The sequence below is a fragment of the Coenobita brevimanus genome, chromosome 50 (assembly GCF_032717465.1).
Source record: "Coenobita brevimanus isolate Jiangsu-jjx chromosome 50, ASM3271746v2, whole genome shotgun sequence".
Taxonomy (NCBI): domain Eukaryota; kingdom Metazoa; phylum Arthropoda; class Malacostraca; order Decapoda; family Coenobitidae; genus Coenobita; species Coenobita brevimanus.
The window spans coordinates 26,599,965-26,622,559 of NC_137003.1; positions in this window are offsets into that span (position 1 = coordinate 26,599,965).

Genomic DNA, 22,595 nt, shown 5'->3' on the forward strand with positions numbered 1-22,595 from the left:
AGAAAAATTATTGCACTGCAGACTTAAGAGGCACTTGCAGTGGTTTTTGCATTACAAAAGTTTCAAGATTTGGTATATGGTTACGAAATCCACTTATTCACCGACCATAAACCACTAGTGGGTATGTTTAAAGAAAAACTCCTCTCTGGGAGGATAGCAAGATGGAAATGTACAGTTGAAAACTACAATGTACAAATTCATTATATACAAGGTAAAATGAACATAGTAGCTGACGCATTATCTAGGAACCCGAACACAATTCAGGTCGCGGCATTAGATCTCAAAGGAAATATCCCAAACCACGATGATATCGCAAAAGCACAAAGACTTGACCCAACATGGTCTAAAGTTATATACAAGTTAGAAAGTGGAGATGACATACAATTATCCAAACTGCATGTACCACTCGAACAATTCACAATAGTCAATAATACTTTATACAAGATCAACCCGAAACAACCAAAACGCCAAAGAAATACTAACCAGTTGGTATTACCTAATGACATGATACCCCGAGTATTACGAACGATACACGATAGCCCACATGCAGGACATCCTGGAAAGGATAAGACATTCAAACAAGCTCAACTGTTATATTACTGGCCTTCATTACGAAAAGATATAAACAATCATATAGACAGATGCGAATCATGTGCAAAACACAAAGGATACCCAATCACACCTGCACCGATGGGTAATTACCCTGTACCACACCAACCATGGGACGTTGTCGCTGTTGATTTACTCAAGATGCCATTATCATACAATAATAACCAATACTTATTCGTAGCAACGGATCATTTTTCCCGTTATGTCATTTTAGCTCCAATTAAAGATAAAACAGCAGAGACAGTAGCAAAGGCAATAACAGATAATGTAATATGTCGCTTTACTACCCCAAAGGTAGTAGTAAGTGATAATGGAGGAGAATTTAATTCTGATATCTTACAAGAAATATGTAAACAATACAACATCAAAAAGGTTAACGTTTTAGCCTATCACCCAGCACCTAATGGGTTAGTAGAGAGACAAAACAAAAAAAGTATTAGATGTGCTACGACACATTCTCAATGAAAATTATGAAGCTGGGATGATTGGATTCCCAGACTAGAAGCCTCAATTAATGGATCTATAAATAAATCCATAGGTGACACACCACATTTCATTATATATGGGACAGATAAAAAACTACCATATGAGCTCCTAGAAGGTGACAGTCTGCCCATATACAATTACGATGATTAAACTCCGTTTACGTGAATTCCTGGACATACACAAAGAGTAAAAAAAACAATTAACGATGTCCAAGGAAGAAATGACGGAGGCATTTAACAAGAAGGCAAGATATTCACCTATCAGCTTAGGAGACATTGTTTATGGTATCATTCATACGAGAGACAATAAATTATCCCCAAAATTTGAGGGCTCATACAGAGTAATTAACATAAAAGCAAACAAAGTTTTAATTAAGTCACTGTCTAGTGGCGAAGAGAAACAAGTGTCACGAATCAAATTCGCGACATTACCCTTTTGTGAGAAGCCACGAACTATTAGTGGAAAACTCACTGTTTATCGTTCAGTTAACCGCTCATTCGGACGGAAGCTTTGTCAAATCAATTTTGCATTGTCATACGTGATCGTCTTTGTGTGAGACAATTATTAGTATTAGTTATTTATTGTCAGGGGTGAAGTAACTTTCTCCAGAGGCTAACAGTACTAATAAACAGCAATTGAGTAATTAGTCTCTGCTGTGTACTGTTGAGAAAGTTTATAAATTCTCGTTCTGAAAAAAAAAAATCGGCGAAGTAAGCCAGCGTTAAGAATCATTGCTTGATATAGCAAGACAATCATTGTCTCTGCTCTTCAATATTATTGAATATTATTATCAATCAAATAATATTTAAGCATTTATTATAAAAACACCGTGATATTGTAAAAACCCGTGACAATTGGCGACCTCATTCCAGGATATTAACTCCTAGCTATAAAGCTATTCACGAGATAGTACTCACTCGTTCATATTTAGGAATTTATCATTAAAGTTTATAGGCACAAGTTTACTGGTGTTTACCGTTAATTTAGCAAGTGAATTTTTGCTTTATTAATCAATAGAGTACTTAACTCTAGTTTATTCTTGGTAACGCCAGACGATTTTATTCGCTCCTAGGTAGCCGCCGTACCCATTGTATTAATTATTGAGTCTTCCCAGTCATTTGCATTTTTGCTCTAATCTTTGCCAGTTAACTAGATAAGACTGGTCACCACTAGCTTGTGTCTGTACTCTTTACTTGTGTTTATTAGTATTCGTTTGCGAAGCAGTCAGTACTCAGTTTCGGTTTGCTTAATAAATTAGCGCCATGGCTACTACTGTATTTTTACAGGAAGCCAAAGAAATGGGTCTTTCGGACCCAACCGAAATTAAAGAGTATATACTCTCACGGCATAATCAGGAGCAGCAGCGCGAGAATGATGCCCGTGAAGAGCGTAAGATTCAGCGCGAATACGAGCGAGAACAGCGCGAACACGAGCGAAAACAGCGCGAACTCGACTTAGAAAACGAGCGAGAACAGCGTGAGGAACGAGAGAGAGAAGGAGAACACGAACGTGCCGAGCGAGAAGCACGCGAAAAACATGAACTTGAAGTGCTGAAGCTCAAGCGAGATTCCTTGGCTTCAGACACATCTGGTGCAGTTGGTCAAAGCTCCACGAGCGTTCTCCCTGATCATGTCCTGGCGACCCCACGGATCAAGCTTCCTTCATACAAGGAAAGCGAGCGAATCGAGCCGTACATAGCTCGTTTTGAGGACATGGCAGACATGTATCAACTGGATGAGGCAGCTAAGCGGATCCAATTTCTTAGTTTATTTGAGGGCCCTGCCCTCGATATTCTCCACAGAATTCGTGGAGACAATCTCACATATGAGATGATGAAAGCTGCACTCATTAAGGCGTATGGTCTCACAGTAGACGACGCCAAAGTTCAGTTCATGCGAGCTCGTCTCCAAGACAAGGAGACAGCTGTTCAGTTCCTTGATCGTCTCACTGCTTACTTAAATGAGTGGATGGAGAAAGATGAAACTCCTTCCACGCGTGAGGGGATAATTGACCTTATGCTGCGTACACAGCTGGAGAGGTCGTGGCCTGCTGAGCTCATAGCACAGCTTAAGATCTGCCAGGTGAAAGATGCCAGCCAAATGGCAGAAAAGGCTGACGCATTCTTTACTGCATACGGGTATCAAACTCATAAGCAAAACACCTGGAACAGAAAAGATACTGCCAAGTCTGGGAAGCCGTCTCAGACTGAATCCCAGCACCAAGGCCATTCTCAGAATAATGGCCAAGGTCCAAAACCGCAGTGGAAGGACCAGGGGCAAAACACTCAGAAACCTGAATGGAAGAGGTACAACAAGTACCCTAACCAACAGCAGTATCAGCCACGCAACCGACCTTCGGGACAAACTTTTTCACCACCAGCTCAAAAGAGGCAGGAAGCAAATGCACCCTTCATTCCTCAGCAGCAGCACGGTGGTCACGTCCCTACCAGTATGGGTACTTCCCCACAGTTCACTAGTCCCACAGTGACTGAACCCCCCTCCACAGATGGCCAATGTTCCATCTTCCCAATATAATCCTCAAGGCACAATGTTTGCCGCATCAATTCAGCAGCCTCATGAGTGGCTAGCTGCTTCCTCCACAGGCCCTCCCACAGGTGACAGGACCTTCCTTGTTCAGCCAGGGTTTGTGGGAGACATTCCTGTGAAGGTCCTGAGAGACAATGGTTCCTCAGGTTGCTCTGTTAAGCAGAGTTTAGTTCGGCCTGAGCAGTATACAGGTCGACAGATCCATGCAAACCTTATTGATGGATCAGTGAGATTGTTCCATGAGGCATGTATCCAGGTGGCATCTTCATTTTATACTGGTACGACACTTGCAGTTGTCATGCCAGAGCCTCTATTTGACCTTATAGTAGGCAATATTAATGGAGTCAAGGATAGTTGCTCCGATGATGACGCTACTCAGACTTCAGTTGCTGTGGTAACACGAGCCATGACTGAGGCTCCAGACTGTGTCACCCCAGTGATCATTGAATCGCCACAAGATCTGATGTGTAGTCAACTTGTGCAAGAACAACATTCTGACCCGACACTTGCTGCCGTGTGGAACAAACAAAAGGGTCGATTGATAAAGTATTCACGGGGAGGTCGAGCCAAGTTCCTTCGTAAACAAGGACGGCTCTACCGTGAGTCACGAACACCCAAGGGCGAGGTTCGACTGCAGTTTGTCGTTCCTGCCAAGTACCGCCTAGCAGTGTTACAATGGGGTCATTGTTCAGCCTCAGGAGGTCACATGGGGAAAAGGAAGACCCAGGGCCGTATCCGAGCTGACTTTTTCTGGCCAGGGATGGGACGAGACATAGACAGTTTTGTCCGTTCCTGCAGTGTGTGCCAAAGTATCACCACTAATCAGGGACATGCCCTCCCTGTGCCATTTGTAACCACACCCGTAATCTCTGAGTCAGTTGGGAGACAGGGTAGTGGTGAAGTGGGTGCAGACCTGACGTCTCGCCCATTGGCCCCACAGGACACATTATGTCCAGGGCCTGTACATACATATTATGTACCGTAAGTTAAGGGGGAAGTTGAGAGGCGACTCGAGGCTATGGAAGACCCGAGTTTGCACATGGATTCTCAGCTCCCCGATACTAATATAAGTACTGTAGGTTAAGGGGGAAGTTCGAGAGAGAACTCCGCAGAGGCGACTCGAGGCAATGGAAGGCCTGAGTTTGCACAAGGATTCTCAGCTTCCCGATATTAATATAAGTACTGAAGGTTAAGGCACAGGTTGAGGACCCGTGTGCAGTTCGAGGCTATGGAAGACCCGAGTTTGTGCAAGGATTCTCAATTTGCCGACACTAATCATGTGCTAAAATTAATGGCGTCCTCGAATGTACGAAGCTTAGGCTGTCACTTGTATTTTTCAGCTAGAGCGTACTTTTCGTAGCATGTACTGATTGCTAGGCAGAGAGGGTAATTGTAACATAATAATATTTTTGTCTCATTGACATTTTTGATGCTTCACCTCAATTGATTTTGCAGGTACAGCAATGGGTGTAGCAGTTTTGCTGTGCGGGCCAGCTGATTGTCTGCCGCACGCTGCCACCTCTTCTCCTCTGCCTTCATCGTCGCCATGTTATTATTTACTATGTCATTTTACACATAGGTACAGTTACACTACAACTGTCACACCTACACCGTGTATTACATACACCACGCTACACAACAATTAGTTGTCAGTGTAAATGTAGCGACTTTTCACTCAGTTTGACCTGAGTACAGGATTTTCACCGTCGTCACGGAGTTTTTCCCTCAAGCTTGCTTCTATTAACATGAATACGAGTTTTTTTTGCTCACTGGTGACTGCGACTTTCTCCTGTAGCAGGATAGCACACACACCACAGTGTGAATCTTGTGTGAATGACTTAGGATGTGTACATATATATATATATATCCACAAATTTTTTCCCATAAGGATAAAATGTAATTTTGTAGGGGCGTAATGTCACGAATCAAATTCGCGACATTACCCTTTTGTGAGAAGCCACGAACTATTAGTGGAAAACTCACTGTTTATCGTTCAGTTAACCGCTCATTCGGACGGAAGCTTTGTCAAATCAATTTTGCATTGTCATACGTGATCGTCTTTGTGTGAGACATTAGCGCTTCCGCTGAGTGATTTGTTTTAGGCGCGTTTTGCTCACTCGACCGTTAAAAAATGCGGCCGATTGCTCCCCCTTTTTTCCCACGACTTACTCAGTCCAGTTGTTGCTCTGACGGAGAGAGGTCCTGTGCTCCAGAAGTGAGAGGTCAACCCAAGCTCCACTAGAATCACAGTTACCCAGTGCTCCCACCTTGGTGATACAAAGCATTCATCGACTAGTATTTCCTTTTTGTATTTTCTAGTCTTAAGAGTTTAATTAAGGTGTTTTTCCTAGGCGTAAGAATTTAGCTCGTGTGTGAGTGAGTGAGTGCGATCTCATTAATTTGATTTTGAATTGTAACGTTAAATTTATTTTGTAATCAATAAATTTAACAGTTCTTTTGCTTGAGCTTAATGTAATGTAAACTCTTGTTTCATTTCTCCGCAGTTAAGCTTATTTCTCTTATAGCTCCTAGCTTGCATAAACGTTTGCATTCATAATTGGTACTTATGCCAGTCTTGTGTATTAAGCTTAAAATCCGTTGTGCCTCCTAGGAGTTAAGCATCAGCAAGAACCTGATTTATTATTAGTATTAGTTATTTATTGTCAGGGGTGAAGTAACTTTCTCCAGAGGCTAACAGTACTAATAGACAGCAATTGAGTAATTAGTCTCTCCTGTGTACTGTTGAGAAAGTTTATAAATTCTCATTCTGAAAAAAAAAATCGGCGAAGTAAGCCAGCGTTAAGAATCATTGCTTGATGCAGCAAGACAATCATTGTCTCTGCTCTTCAATATTATTGAATATTATTATCAATCAAATAATATTTAAGCATTTATTATAAAAACACCGTGATATTGTAAAAACCCCGTGACAACAAGTTCATATTGACCATTTAAAACGAGTTTCAAGGGAATTATCGAATAATTATTCAGCATCGGATACAACCGAACAGGCGAACGTAACTCAAGAAACCAAGCAAGAAAACAACAATGATTACAAAAAGAAATTAAGGTCATATACCAAACAATCAAACATAGGTGCAACTGTTCCAATAAAATCTACAATACATCATTTACGAGAATTAAATATCGATTTAAACTCCTTCTATAAATGAAATAACAATCAACCGTAACGCACATCATCACTATCATCGATCACAGCATGACCATTTAAGGAAATTAAGATTTTTTTTTTTTTGTCGGTAGGTAGCGATGAAGGGACTTATGCTATGGACTCTCTACATAGCAAAAGGATATGCGCACTTAGACCCCCAACACATAGTACGACAAGGATTCCTCATAGCTCCAACGGCCACGTCTTCAGTCGTAAAAGACGTCATGAGTACTGAAATAAGTCTAGCTTACTTGTATGAATTACCTTCTTATCTAGAAAATATCACGAAACCAATGCGAACCCTGGACTTCATGATAGGAGGCTGTTTCACAAACACATAACACAAAGGAAGTGAATGAATTAGTGAAGTTAGCGAGATGGAAAATAGAACAGGCAAAGTCAACTATGTTCATTATGATCCACGATCTCCCATCTTATGGAACTGAGGTATTGAGCGACAAGAACAACATCACACGTACTCGCCAAAAGCGCGGTTTGTTCGACCTGGGTGGCGCAGTTCTTGGGAACATCTTTGGATTGGCGACAGAGGATGACCTTAAAGAAGTAAACAAACTTAATAAAATAGCTCACGTACTAACACACCAAGATAAATTCATCACAGGACATAACTCAGCAATGAAGACAATTGTGAAAAATCTGAAAAAGGCAGAAAACATAGCTCTCGAAAGTGTAGATAAAATATATGAAATGGAAGGTAACATAACACTTTTCCAACACTTCTCCATCATCACAGAACATATTGACACAATTCTACTACAATTAGACAACACTAGATTCGTTACAGGGCACTTATGCAAGGAATTTTGAATGCTGATAATCGCAAGATCACAATTGACTTACTCCCAGTTCATGAGCTACGTCAGATAATTAGTCAAGGCATACATAAACATAAACTGAAGCCCTTGTTCAGAAGTAGGGAAATCATGCAATATTATCCATACTTAGAAGAAACACTAACACCAACATCAGTAGTAGTTCATGTACCATTCATAACTGAAGACCTGTTCACAGTATACCAAATACACCCCTTCCCTTCTAAAAATAATAACACTTTGGTCATCATCAACATCAACAGAGACACCGAACTCATCATGGTCTATAGAGACGGAACACTGTCACTTTAGCAGGTGAATCAACGATTGAACGAAAGTGCCGCACATCCTTACATGCTGTTCATCTTTGTCCTGCGGACATTTTCACGTTTCAGCCTACTGATACAGTCCCTTGTGAAATGGCTATCATCAGAAATGATAATATTCATAATAAATGCAACTTCACTTTTGCTCCAGATAAGCTTGTACACCATCAATGCATCGGACACTCACATTTTTTTTTATTTCACTCATAACACATCAGTCTACATAGTCTGTCCAGATATACAACCATCTCATACTTCAGCCTCAGGATTATACATAGCACCAGACTACTGTGCAGTATTTACACCATCTATGTCCACTTTATCCACCATCAATCACTACGCCATCCTCAATCATACACACAAACATTTCCACCCACTGCCTGATATGGACTTAAACATGAGCACAAGTATTAAGATGACTTCACCTAAGTTTGAAACTATGCAACTGATCAATGAAACAATGAAGCCCTGGGAAGATTTGAGTTTGAATATGTTCAACACATATTATGTGTATAGCCCAGCACCTACTGTCTTTATAGTCTTCTGCATTGTATTTGCAGTACTGCTGTTCGCAATGCACAGAATGCATGCAAGAATTGCAAATTTGGAGTCACTATTTAGTGGGGGTAGACTTAACATCCAAGTTAACCCCCCTGAATGAAGTGTACATATTTTGTATATAGTATTATATATATATATATATATATATATATATATATATATATATATATATATATATATATATATAGCATTATATATATATATATATATATATATATATATATATATATATATATATATATATATATAAAATACTAAGAAGAATGACCCATGATATAGAAGTATGGCATACCAGTAGCACTATCTTTAAATGAAATACTAATAACTCTTACCATAATCTTAGTTTTAAACTATTCTTTTTTTCTTGCATGTATGCATTTCACTACAATAACCCATGTACAAACTGTATTACAGTTAAATAGTTTAACTTTAGTGCATTTATTCAAATATGTATACAACTTGTTTAAAACGTAATATTACTAGATCATTGCAATTTACTATGAATATTATATGTATACAATATTATAATCAATATTATGTACTAATAGATTAGCATATGTCAATGATAATTACTGTCGGAGGACCTCCAGCGCATGACCGAGCAATGTTAGGACTCCATATTATAATTACAAATCATAATAGACAGATAGATAAATAGATAGATAGACAGACAGATAGAAGCAGCAAGTCAGATGATGAGAAAGTATTGTGTCTGCGAGAATCGAGCAATGCTAAATATGCTTACACATTCTAATACTTGAAAGGCACACGACAGCGCCTCGTGACCATACGCACATATTCACACACAGGTCTCTAGAACATTCCAACAACAGTATAACACACCTGACACGACCTCTGCTACACCAGAGTTTAGGAAGCAGAGCTCAGAAGGAGACAGGCCATAGAACCGGCAGGTAGTAGGGAGAAGGAGACCAGCAACATGGGTGAGAGGGTGGAAGAGAGAGAGAGAGAGCGAGACAGGGAGGTTAGCTCACGGGACTCTATTTTGTTAATATTCCAAGACAAATAATAGTCCCATACTCATCTTTACCTCGTTGTCATTGCATGACAAAAAGGTAACGAAGATTATCTATTTACAAAACTACTCAAGTATAACAACCGCTCATCCACGAGTCTAATATCCGTATAACTGATCTACAAAACTACACTACAAGTTTCTACAAAGTTCTGATTCAGAAGCTGCAGCAGAAGCAAATGGACTGTACAAAAAGTTAGCGTCTTTCAGGTTCGTAATGGATCTACATATTACTGAACAAGTCGTTAGAGTTACCAATAGTTTTTCAGATCAGCTTCAAGCAATGGAAGCCTTACTGTCTGAAGCTTGCTTCCTCATACAGTCGACTATTAAAGAATTGCAGGTCTTGAGAGAGGACAAGGCTTACTCTGATGCTTTTGACAAAGTTAAAGATTTTGCTTCAACATATAAGACTGATAAAAACTTGGACAATTCAGATCAGATGGGCAGACCTAAGAGAATTCAGAAGGTATCATCAGAATTAAAGAGCTTCTTAAATGATTCAGCTCTAGGGAGAAATGAGGTGAATACTAGTTTTTCTCCAAAGACTGAAATCAAAAGAACCTATTTTGTTATATTAGATAGATATATCTCAGAGCTTGATAATCGCTTCACACAAAACATGCTCCAAGTAGAAGCAATGAATGCACTTGATTGCCTTTCCAGAGACTTTCTAGAATTTGAGAAACTTCCTATTATAGTACAGTCTTACAAAGATACATACACAGATGAAATTCTTCTAGTTTCCCAAATATCTGTCGCAAGAAGACATTTTCTAAGTAAAACTGGCAAGCCAAAGAATCTGTGTAAATCATATGAACTCAAACCATTAGATTGCGTGTTTCCAGAAATAGGGAAAATTGTCAAAATTCTAATCACCCTTCCAGTAAGTACTGCAGGTAATGAACGACTTTTTTCAGTATTTTGCTTAGTCAACACATATCTAAGAAGCTCAATGAGAAATGATCGCTTAAGTGACTTGCCACTTATGGCTCAGAAAAGGAACTTGTTAAGAATCTTAGCTGTAACACCCTGCATGGTTGATAACTTTGCAAAGCAGAGATCACGGAGATATCCACTGTTGCAGAAATTTATTCATTTTTCAGTACAATAAATATAAGTAGTTTAGTAGTCAATTCCCTCTAATGAACTCTGAACTTAATATACTCTTCTTACTTAAGCCTCTTCCAAAATTAAAAACCATCATTTTATTTCTTCCACCTCTTAGTGTGGAGCTTACATTTTCACATTAATTTATATACTTCATGGTATTTTTGTGGCTAGTAAGCTAAAAGCTATCCATTTTCAATTCAATTACAAGTTTATACTTTTCATTCTCAGTTTTATATTCATTATCTTTTCATTAAGCTATAAGAATGAAGCCAGTTTAAGCTTTCACCAATGCAAATATTTAAATTGCTTTTTTGTCTATTATCCAAGGTCATTAGCATAATTATAATGCAATGATATGTACATTACCATGCACTTTGAATTACATATTCAACTTCACACAGAAATACTGCTAATGCTAGAATATCCATTAGCCTGTGTGTCAGGAAGTAATTAGTTTAATATTATATATATATATATATATATATATATATATATATATATATATATATATAAGTAATCCCTCCACTATCCGGATGCCCACTTTCCGGACATCCCCACTAACCGGACATAATCGTCCCGGGATCCAATATTCCCAAAATGGTCCGAAAACTGCAAAAAAATCGAAAAAAAAAAAAATCCTGCCCGTAATTTGAACTTGGTGCGCGGGGCGCGGGACAGCTTTGTTGTGGTGAGTCATTCCTCTGACGTCCGCTAGAGTGCCCCTGCATCCTCCCCACTTTCCGCCTGTCTCTTGTCGCGAGTGAATGTTCGTAGTCATGGCTGCCCATGTGCTCGCTTTTGTGGTGGTGCCTTACCTGCTGCAGGTACTCCTGCTGCTCTCGTGCCTCTCCTTCGTGTGTGTGATGATGGCCCCGCTGCCTGAGAAGAGGAAGAGAGTGGTATTGACTCTGGAGAAGAAGCAGGAGATATTGGAGAAAGTAGATGCGGGATGGTCTTCTTCACGCATCCTCCGTGACTTTAACCTGGCCCGATCTACTTTCTTTGATATTAAGAGATCCGGAGACAAATTCATGGAGTACACGGCTGACTTTTCGTAGAAAAGCAAACGCAACGTGGAGAGGAAGATGATGTTTACTCCCAAGTTTGCTGAAGTCGACCGCTCCACGTTGATTTGGTATTGAGAGCAACGTGCTGCTGGTGTGATGGTACGTGGTACGGAGCTGAAGGCTGCTGCTGAGAAGTTCACAAGGCTTCACGATGCCCTAGACTTCAAGGCATTCAAGGGTTGGCTCTTCGTGTTTAAGTTACGGCATGGCCTTACCAACCGTAAGTCTCATGGCGAAGCTTTGGACGCTAACGAGGATGGAGTAGACGAGTTTCGGCACAAGGTGAAGGGCTTGATCGACAGGGAGGGCCTCACTCTCGGTCAAGTCTACAATGCTGACAAAACTGGTTTATTCTATCGATCTTTGCCAACGAACACTCTAGCCGAGGAGACAGAGAAGCGTGTACCTGGCTGCAAGCTCTCCAAGGAACGGCTGTCTGCTTTGTGTTGTGCCAATGCTAACGGCATGCACCAGCTTAAGCCCATTATTGTTGGCCGTGCAAAGCAGCCTCGGTGTCTTCGTGGGGTGATGGATGTCCTTCCTGTCATCTGGTACCATTCTTTGAAGGCATGGTTCACAGCCCAGATCTTCAAAGACTGGTTCCACAGCAATTTCGTCAAGGAGGTCATACATTACCAGACAGAGAAACTGGGAATCCCACGTGACCAGGTAAAGGCCCTCCTCCTCGACAATGCACCTGCCCACCCGTGCGACAAGGACTTGGTAGCTGAGAATGGCCACATTAGGTGCATGCTTCTGGCACCTAATACTACTGCTCTCATCCAACCAATGGACCAAGGAATGATCATGGCAAAGAAGCGCCCATACCGAAGGAAGTTCCTGGACGAGGTGATGGTTGTTCTCGAGAACAAGGACGAGGGCAGGGAGGGACGGGACACGCGAGGCCAGCGGACTTTGGAAAACCTTCGCCGCTACAACATCAAGTCTGCCATTTACAACTGGGCCAGTGCATAGAAGGAAATCCCTGTCAATACTCTAGAACAGTGGTTCCCAAACTGGGGGCTATATATCAGAATGTAGGGGGCCATAACTTGAACCGAAGGAGTTTAGCGAGTAGGTAGTCAGTGGAGAGAACTTACACTGAGTGGAATGGGGATTCAAATGAAGGAAAAATGAACCTGGCATGAATGTTCAGAAGAAAATGGTCTGGGAGGAGGTGGGTGTGTCGCAACTGAAGGCCATGGTTGTGGCAGCTAATTATGACTCACTATGATAGCATATCATTTCAGAATTATAAAGTTATCAGATTTGTAAGATTCAAAGATCAGATCAAATTGCGTGAGATTAATACACTTTTTCAATCCACTGAATTTTTTTTTTATTGCTGAATCAGCTTTTCGCAATAATGCAATTTTTAATTACTCTAAGTATGGATTTTTTTTAATATGCATTTTATTATTCCTTTAGTACCATTTCAATAATTATATATATATATATATATATATATATATATATATATATATATATATATATATATATATATATATGATTCAGCTAAGACAAAATACACATATCTTCATTAATACTTAACAAAAGAGAAAATAAAAAATGGAATCAATAAAATTACAGGATTTGCTAGAGTGATTTTTATATGGACATGATGAGTGTAGGACTGTAGTGTAGACAGTCACTGTAGTCATGGGTTATGGTTGGGGAAGGGGGGCCATGGACAAGGATCATGTATGAAAAGTGGGTAACGACCAGAAAAAGTTTGGGAACCACTGCTCTAGAAAATGGTTGGTCTAGTCTGCTTCTCGGAATGGATGCGGAGCATGATTTCCTAGGTTTCGACGTGGATGTCTTCCATGCAAGTCTATGTGCGCACGGCAATGATGTTGATGTGGACGAAGTGTGTGAGTGGTTGGATGACGACGAGGGCGATCCTGGGTATCAGACCCTGTCTGATATTGACATCGCATCTTCAATTGCAGGTGTCAGTACCCAGCTTGAAGATTCCGACGAGGACGGCGATGATGATGTGGACTTCTCTCAGCATGACACAACTCCAGCCATCCCCAAGCTGAGTGCACTGTGGGAACACCTAGAGTTCGTTCTGGACTACCTGGAACACCCGGACTGCGACAGGGATATGGGACTTGTGGAGAAAGTGCGTGCTTTCAGGCAGCGCATCATAAATCATCAGAATCGTCATTCCTTGCGCCAATCAATGATTGACAGCTTTTTCAGGCCCGTGACCCCCGCTGTGCCCGGCCCTGGCTCCACTCCGTTGCCTCCCCAAGACAGGCCTTCATGCTCCGAGCCACAGCCCAGCACATCAGCCACGGTGGAGTCACCACTCAACGTGAGTTTGCGTCTATCTTCAGAGTCGCCTGCAGTGGGTTTGCCATCACCACGACCCAGTGTTGCACCCCTGGATCACCTGCCAGTGATACTCTCAGACTCTGACAGTGATTAAACGGCAAGAACTTCTCCACTAGACCACACGGGAATTTAGTGTTGTGCAGTGAAAGAAAAACAGTGCATACAGTATTGTAAAGAAAGTAGAAATTTGAGTGAAAAGAGAAAATTTTTGGACTAAATTTAACGTAAATACACTTCTGATTTGTTTTGAAATTGGTTTTATGAGTGGAAAGACTTAAAGTGCAGAGTGCAACACTTATTAAGTTACAATGGAGCATAAGTAAGACAAAGAGTGTGCAGTTTGAAGAGAATGGACTTCTGAGTGCGAATGAATAAGTTCAGTGCAAGACTTCATGAACAGTGTACTGCAAGTGCTTCAGGAAATCCTTCTTACTGTCAGAGTCTGAGAGGAGGCAGTTACTCATCGAGATGGCCATGGACTTGCTGTAATTAGGCAGAATGTTTCATACTGTACTCTCCTGTATTTTCCATACTATACTTACCTCAAACACCTCATTTCACTCTTTTATGTCCCTTATTGGTGTGAATATGTTGTGTCTTAGGTGCTACACATGTGCAGTAGGGAGGTATTTTTCTGAGTTAGGCTAGGTTAGGGTCCATAACTACCAGTCCAGGAGCCAGGGACTTGTAAGTACCCAGAATGTTTAATATTGTAGGAACCTACCTGAAAAAACTCATTTTATGCTTCTTTTGCATTTATTTCAGTCTTTTATGTCCCTTATTGGTGTTATTTGAGTCTTAAATAGGTGCTATTCATGTCCAGAGGGAGTTGTATAGGTGTTTTTCTGAGTTAGGGTCCATAAGTACAAGTCCAGGAGGCTGGTGCTCACAATCCGGACAGGACCACTATCCGGACATGCCTATGGCTCTATTAAGTCAGATAGTGGACGGATTACTATATATATATATATATATATATATATATATATATATATATATATATATATATTGGTATGTAGGAGGACAGTTGGGCCTTGACAGCAGGCTGTGAAGCCTATGCCCAGAGTCGGACACATAAAAAATATATATATATATATATATATATATATATATATATATATATATATATATATATATATATATATATATATATATACGTTTACAGCTTTAATTCACTAAATATAGCTTTGCATGTGGCTTGAAAATGCTCGCTCGCCACCCCACCCATGAAGGCGGGAGTGGGGGGGCCTCCTAAATAGCCTATCCCCCCCTCCTCCCAAGGAATATCGAAATGACGCCCCTGTTCTCATTAGGGCCGCTCCAACATCCACTGCCCTACCTTGTATCTCATTTATAATTCCATCCATATACAGACTGAACAACCATGGAGACATGACACATCCCTTTTTCAATCCATCATTGAGATAGAGAAATTCACTAAGTTCACTATCCACACACACTGCATCCTCAGCCACCTCATACGTACTTTTCACGTCATCAGCAACTTCCCATTTACTCCATATATTCTTAATACTTTCCACAATCCTTGTCTATCCACCCTGTCATATGCTTTCTTCATATCCATGAAGTCCACATATATACAACTTCTTTCCATGCTCTAGAAACTTTTCCACTAAAGATCTAGGAAGGAATATTTGATCTACTCAACCTCTTCCCTTCCTAAAACCTCCCTGTTCTTCTCCAACTAATTCCTCTGTTACTTCCCTAACTCTGTCGATAAGTATCCTGCCAAATACTTTTCCTATTACACTAAGAAAACAAATTCCCTTATGATTACCACACTTCTTTTTCCCCTTTTCCTTTGTACAGGGGAATAATAATAACTGACTTTCAATCTTTCTGGACTCTACCTTTCTTCCACGCCAGTCTGTGCATGTTCCACATCCATTCTACTTCTCTCTCCCCCATATTTCAGCATTTCATCGCACATTCCATCAATTCCTGGGGCTTTCCTCATTTTGACTTTCTTCATTGCTTCCATAACTTCCATCCTACTGATTTCCTCTCTTTTCATATCGCTCCTTCTTCCAGCCATTCCCCAGCCACTACTTACATTACTTTAATTCTTTGTGTTCAACAATATCTTGAAGTGCTCTTGCATCTGCTCACTTTGTCTCCCTTGTCCACTAGTAATCTACCATTTTTATCTTTCACTCCCCGGTTAACCTCTTTAACACCTTGTCTAATTCTCTTTACCTCTTTCCATGAAGTTTTCTTACATTCCCTTCACTTTGCACTGAAATTCCTTCCAAATTCCTCCTCCACTCTCTTCTTACTCTTACTAATCTTTTCACCTCACTCTTCCTCTTGCATATAATTCTCTCTTCCGTCTCTCAACTTCTTCAGTACCTCTGTTTCTCATCCACTCACTATATGCTTTCTTATTTTGTGCCTCAGCCTATCTCACCTCTTCATTCCACCATGCTGTTCCTTGCACCCTCTTTCGTATTCTCTTCATCCCACACACCACCTCACCTGCTGCACAGATTTCTTGTGAATGTCTTGCACACACCTTCCACGTCCCCCACCTGCTCCAAACCATATTCAGCCAATCGTTCCTCCGCTTCTTTCTTATATTCTGCTTTTTTTGTTTACCGTATGTCATGGCTGGAATTATACATTTGTTGCATACTTTTCGTTTCATACATAAGGGCAAGCTATATTTCATAATATCACTGTGTTAACTGAAAGCTTTCGAAACAATTATAATGCCACTTTTTACATTGCTATCATTGTCTTTCATTAATTTTAGTACTTGCCCCAAGTTACTGTACTCATCGACTTCTTCAAGAAATTCTTCAGTTATTCTGATGATGCTCTTTGGTGTATGTGGATTAGACGTTACTTTCGTTTTACTCCGGTTCATCTTTAGCCCGACTTTGAGACTTTCTTGGTTCAGAATATTTAACATTTCTTACAATGTCTCTGCTGTTTCTGAGATTATGGTCATTTGCAAATCTTACATGGTTTATCTTTTCTCCATGTATATTTACTCTTGTTTTCCCAGTCTAGCTTTCTGAAAATACTTTCTAGGCATGCTGTAAACAATTTGGATGAAATTGTATCTCCCTGATGCATGCCTTTCTCAATCTTAATGTGTTCCAAGTCTTTATGTACTGTAATTTAACCTGCCGCGTTCCGTTGATGTACATAGTCAGCTGAATGTTTTGTCACTGTGACTCCTGTTGACATTTATAAATGCGACACAATCGCAAGGTTCGTAATTTGCACATTTTTCAAATTTTGCGCTTGATTTTTGTTAAGTATACGTGGGACACATTCCTCTAGCCAAGGCTAGGCAGGAACAATGCCTTACTCTGCGTGACCTCGCCCCCCTCGCACGCCATTGTCTCGCCAAATCACCTGTTACCAGTGACCTGGCCAATACAGACATGTCGTGCCACAGTACGAAATTCAAGGCCAGAGTGATTCCCCAATCAATGACAACGTGGAGGACAAAGTTTACCTAGCATGAAAGGAAGAAACGATCGGAAGTGATGAGCAGATAATGTCGCCATAAAAGTTGCGGAATGTTGATGTGTCTGGTGAGTGAAACAATGCCTTTATCACCTATATTACAGTGTGAAAACCAATATATTCTTGTACTACATATAACTTCGTACCAAATAAATAAATATCTACCTATTCTGAGTGGTTTGGAATAGTTACCCCTCCCATAGAAAAGTCTTCTCTGGAACTGGGCTCTATAGAACATGGTACCAGGTAAGGGTAGTCACCTGTATCAGGCATTTATAGCTTCAGGTGAGCAATTTCACTCTGAATTCTCGATGTTTCTCATAAAATGCAGAAGTTTTCCCCCCCAAAAAAAAAAAAAAATCGAAAATCTGCAGAGACTTGGGGAGGTCATCAGTGAAAAATCTGCCGGGACAAAGCGGGTTAACTGTAGCAGTTCTCTATCTCTCTCTCTCTCTAGGCTACATATGTTTTTGAGCAGTTTACAGAATTCACATTTACTCCTTGTTCTTGCAATGAATTTATAATTAGGTGCTCCACTAAGTCAACTGCCTTTTCGTAATCAACAAAACCTGCCTGTTCACGAGATTGTTTTTTCCTCCCTTTGTTTTTTTTTTTTGTGTGTGTGTGTGTTATTCTCTTGGTAAGGACTTTAGTGATGTGTTTGTAAATGACTGATTATATGCTAATGGGTCGATACTTACGAAGTTCTTTTTAGTCACCTTTTTGTAAAGTAAAATAACTATTGCATTACACCATGTTTTGGATACTTTTCTTTTTATATATTGAGTAAATAAGTCGGCGAGCCTGTTTTGTACTTCTACTCTTGCATCCAGCAGTAAATTTGTTTCTATTCGAGCTTCTCCCGGAGCCTTCCCTCTTTTCATATTTTCAAGAAAAATCTTTACTTCTTCTTGTATTACCTCAGGTATTTCACTTATGTCAAATGAAATCTACGTTATTGGTGCTACTGTTTTCGATGCATACAGTTCTTTGTAAAATTTTTCAACTCTTTTCACCATGTTATCTCTGCATTTATCGACTGCACCGTTTTCGTCTTTCAGTGATATAATTCATTGCCATTTTACGTCAGATCTTTTTCACACTTCTTCCTTTTTTGATGGTTTCTTAAATGTGATCAATGTCTCTCTTACTTTTTTCTTCTCTTTTTCTCTTGTTGATATGCTTATTTAATTCTGCTTGTTCTGTTTCATCTTTCTTTGTTTTAATTCCATTTCCTTCATATTTTCATGAGGTTGAATGTCTTTTCCAAATACTTCTTGCCTTTCGTTGTATTAGGTTTTCCTACTACCTCCACCGATTCTCTTAGCACTTTCGTTAGGCTATCGTTCACCTCATCATTGTAACATTCAGCATTACTTAGAGGCTGAATTCTGTTCGCTATATCCAACTGGAAGGCTGCTTTGTTTCCGTTTACATTTCTTGGGTACACACACACACACACACACACATATATATATATATATATATATGTATATATATGTATGTATGTACGTATGTATTATTTTTAATCATTTTTCTTTCACTTTTGAGACTGAATCTGGCTGGGCAATCCACCATTCTATGGTCACTTCCTATACTTGCTTTGCTGATAACCGTGACATTTGTGATCGTGTTATCCTTATTTCCTATAATTAAGTTGATTTCACGCTTTGTTTCTGCGTCTGGACTTTTTCAGGTCCATTTTCACCTTGTTCCTTTGTGAAAGAATGTGTTCTTTAATCTCACGTTATTCATTTATGCAAAATTTACCACCATTTCGCTTCTTTTATTCGTTTCTCCCACTCTAAATTTTCCCATCTATCTATCTATCTATCTATCTATTGCCATATGCCTTAATCACGTAAGGGGTGGCCACAAACAAATCGCCTCCATGTCGCCCTGTCTCTCTCCATTTCACTGCCCTGCTCCCAGCTCACACCCCTTCTCTCATATACCTCTCCACTCCATCACTTCATCTCATCCTTGCCCTTCCCCACCCTCTCCCCCCTCCACCTCATTCACATAAACTCACCTCGCCAGACTCTCCCTCTCCATCCTCTGCACATGGCCAAACCACCTCAGTGTTTGTTTCTCTAACGCTTCTTATCACATCCACTTGCACACCACAATGCTCCCCCACTTCCTCATTTGTCAGTCTGTTCCTCCATGTGAATCCACACACTGCTCTCAAATAACTCATTTCCACTGCTCTCACTCTTGACTTGTGTCCCTTCAGCAAGGTCCAGGCCTCACCTCCATATGTTAGAGTTGGTATCACAATACTGCCAAGCAGTAACTTTTTCACTTCCACGCTCGCTTCCCTGTTTCTTATCACTGCTTTCATGATTCTCTATATTATCATCTCCCAACTTTTGCATTAGAGTCTCCCATGTGTATAGCCCATGTGGACTTGTCGTTTTCCATAATCTGGGAGATGTCATAGAATATTTCTTCTTCATCTGAGCTTTGAGAAGTCGGTGCATCAACTTGTATTACTTCCAGGGTGTATTTCTTACACAGTCTAATTACAATCTATACTGCCCTGTCAAATAAATTACTGAAATCGACGTTGTCTGCGAGATTTCTGTAAATTAAAAATCCTACACCACTACCTCTGTTATTTTGCCTTCCTCTGTAGTAAAATTGATGGTTCCTTTGTTCCTGCTGAATTATTCGTTCTTCTTTTTTGTGGATCATACTCAAACCTACAATATCCCAACTAATCTTTTTTAATTTATTCATTGTCATGTTATAAGTTTCTGCAAGCCTTCTTACATTGTTTGTATGAATCTTCATGGATTTCAGTTTGTTTAACATCCCAGTCTCTAATTTTCCAACACAGTGCCTACTTACTTTCGGTGGCACATTGACCCTAATCACAGAAGGCAGTGCAGCTGGACGTTTAGCAGACGATGATCCAACAGGAACGCCCGTCAAGTCATTTGCATTATAATTCATGTTTGGTTTGGAGGATTATGGCAAATAATCTCAACTCCTTGTCACCTAGTTTCTGGTGAGATGTAAGATTTGTGGCACCTTATTCATTACATTCAGTGGAGCTCTGTATATCTAAAGGGGGTGTCACGGTCTGTGCTGTCCAAAGTTGTACCTTGTATACCTACAAAGCCTTTCCGTATCTGCCATCCAGGGAAGCGCAAGGCGACAGAGCAATATATATATATATAAATATATATATATATATATATATATATATATATATATATATATATCCCATTGGAGCCCAGTATCCACAGTACTGGACACAACTGGGAACTTCCAAACCTTAATAAAGTAGGGAACCCCCGGGTAGGGACCTATGAGCTTCGCGACTATGAGCCAATAGGCGGAGGGCGGTACGCTTAGGACCCTCCCGGAACAGTGCCTCACCCAGTGTGTCTGGGATCCAATGGGATATATATATATATATATATATATATATATATATATATATATATATATATATATATAAAATATAGAGAGATAGAGAGAATTAGTTAAGTTCTTTGTTTAGCCCCTTTTGTTTCTGTCACATGAATATTTAGAATTCTTGCGTGTTGCCTCTGTCATACACATGCCAGTAGAGATTACTCATTATCAGCTGTTGTTTGTTCAATACACTTAGCACAGTAGACCAGTGTAATAACAGAGCGGGACAACATACTCTCAACAGCACTTGTCTGTGACCAATATGGCATTATACTGTAGTTACAACTCAGCATTCAAGATGGAAAGTTGGGATATTTTTTGCGAAGTTAAACAGAATTCTTCTTGTCCACTACATTTCTTGAAAATGTGAAATCTCATGTGGTATACAATATTGTTAACAGCATGGGAATTTCTACGTGAAAACGGCTGGCTTTTGAACGACGCTGAAAAAGATAGAACTGTGTGGTTTCGTTTTTGATTCCATGTGTTGCAAGGAACATTTTATGGACTTAAAAGTCAGAAACACCAAGTTTACTACTCATCCAAATAACCTCACAAACATTACTAAGGAACACCCCTGTTACCCCAACACCTATCTGAATGTCCTAACACTAATGCATGATGTTAAAGATAAGACTGAATGTCATAACACTAATGTATAATGTTAAAGATGAGTATAAGTGGCCAAGTAGGCTACCATGTGAGGTGCTAAGGATTTCACCGTCGTATATGTGTTGTATGTGAAGTAAAGATCTCAGAAACTGATTTCTAAGGTCTTGTTGGCAAATTACACCTCCCATGATTACGCAGGGATTCGAGACAGTATTCTCATCATAATAGTTCAATATTGTTAACAGTGAAACCCGTGTACAACATAAATACATTAAATAACACAAAACAAATCGCTTCCATGTCGCCATGTCCCCAGCCATTTCACTGCCCTGTTCCCAGCTCATATCCCCCTCTCTCATATACCTCTCCTCTCCGTCCCCCCATCTCATCCTTGGCCTCCCCTTCCCTCTCCCCCTTCTCCACCTCACTCCCATACACTCTCCTTGTTAGTCTCTCACTCTTTATCCTCTGCACATAGTCAAACCACCTTAATGTGTTTCTCCGAACGCTTCCTATCACATCCACATCCACACCACAGCGATCCTTCACTTTCTCATTTGTCAGTCTGTCACTCCACGTGACTCCACATGCTCCTCTCAAATAACTCATTTCCACGGCTCTCACTCTTGACTTCTGTCCCTCCAGCAAGGTCTAAGCTTCACTCCCACACGGTAGAGTTGCTGTCACAATACTGTCATGTTGAAACTTTTTCACTTCCATGCTCACTTCTCTGTTTCTTATCACTGCTTTCAAGGAACCAGCAACGTTTCTTCCTCGTTGTGCCCTTTCAAGCACTTCACCCTCAAAGCTTCCATCCTTACTCATCACACTACCCAAGTACTTAAACTCAGCCACATTTTCCATTTCCTTCTCATCTAACTTCACTGTACATTTAATGACTTCACCTCTCTCGAAGACCATAATTACTCTTCCCTACATTCACCTTTAGATTCCGTTTCTTACATAC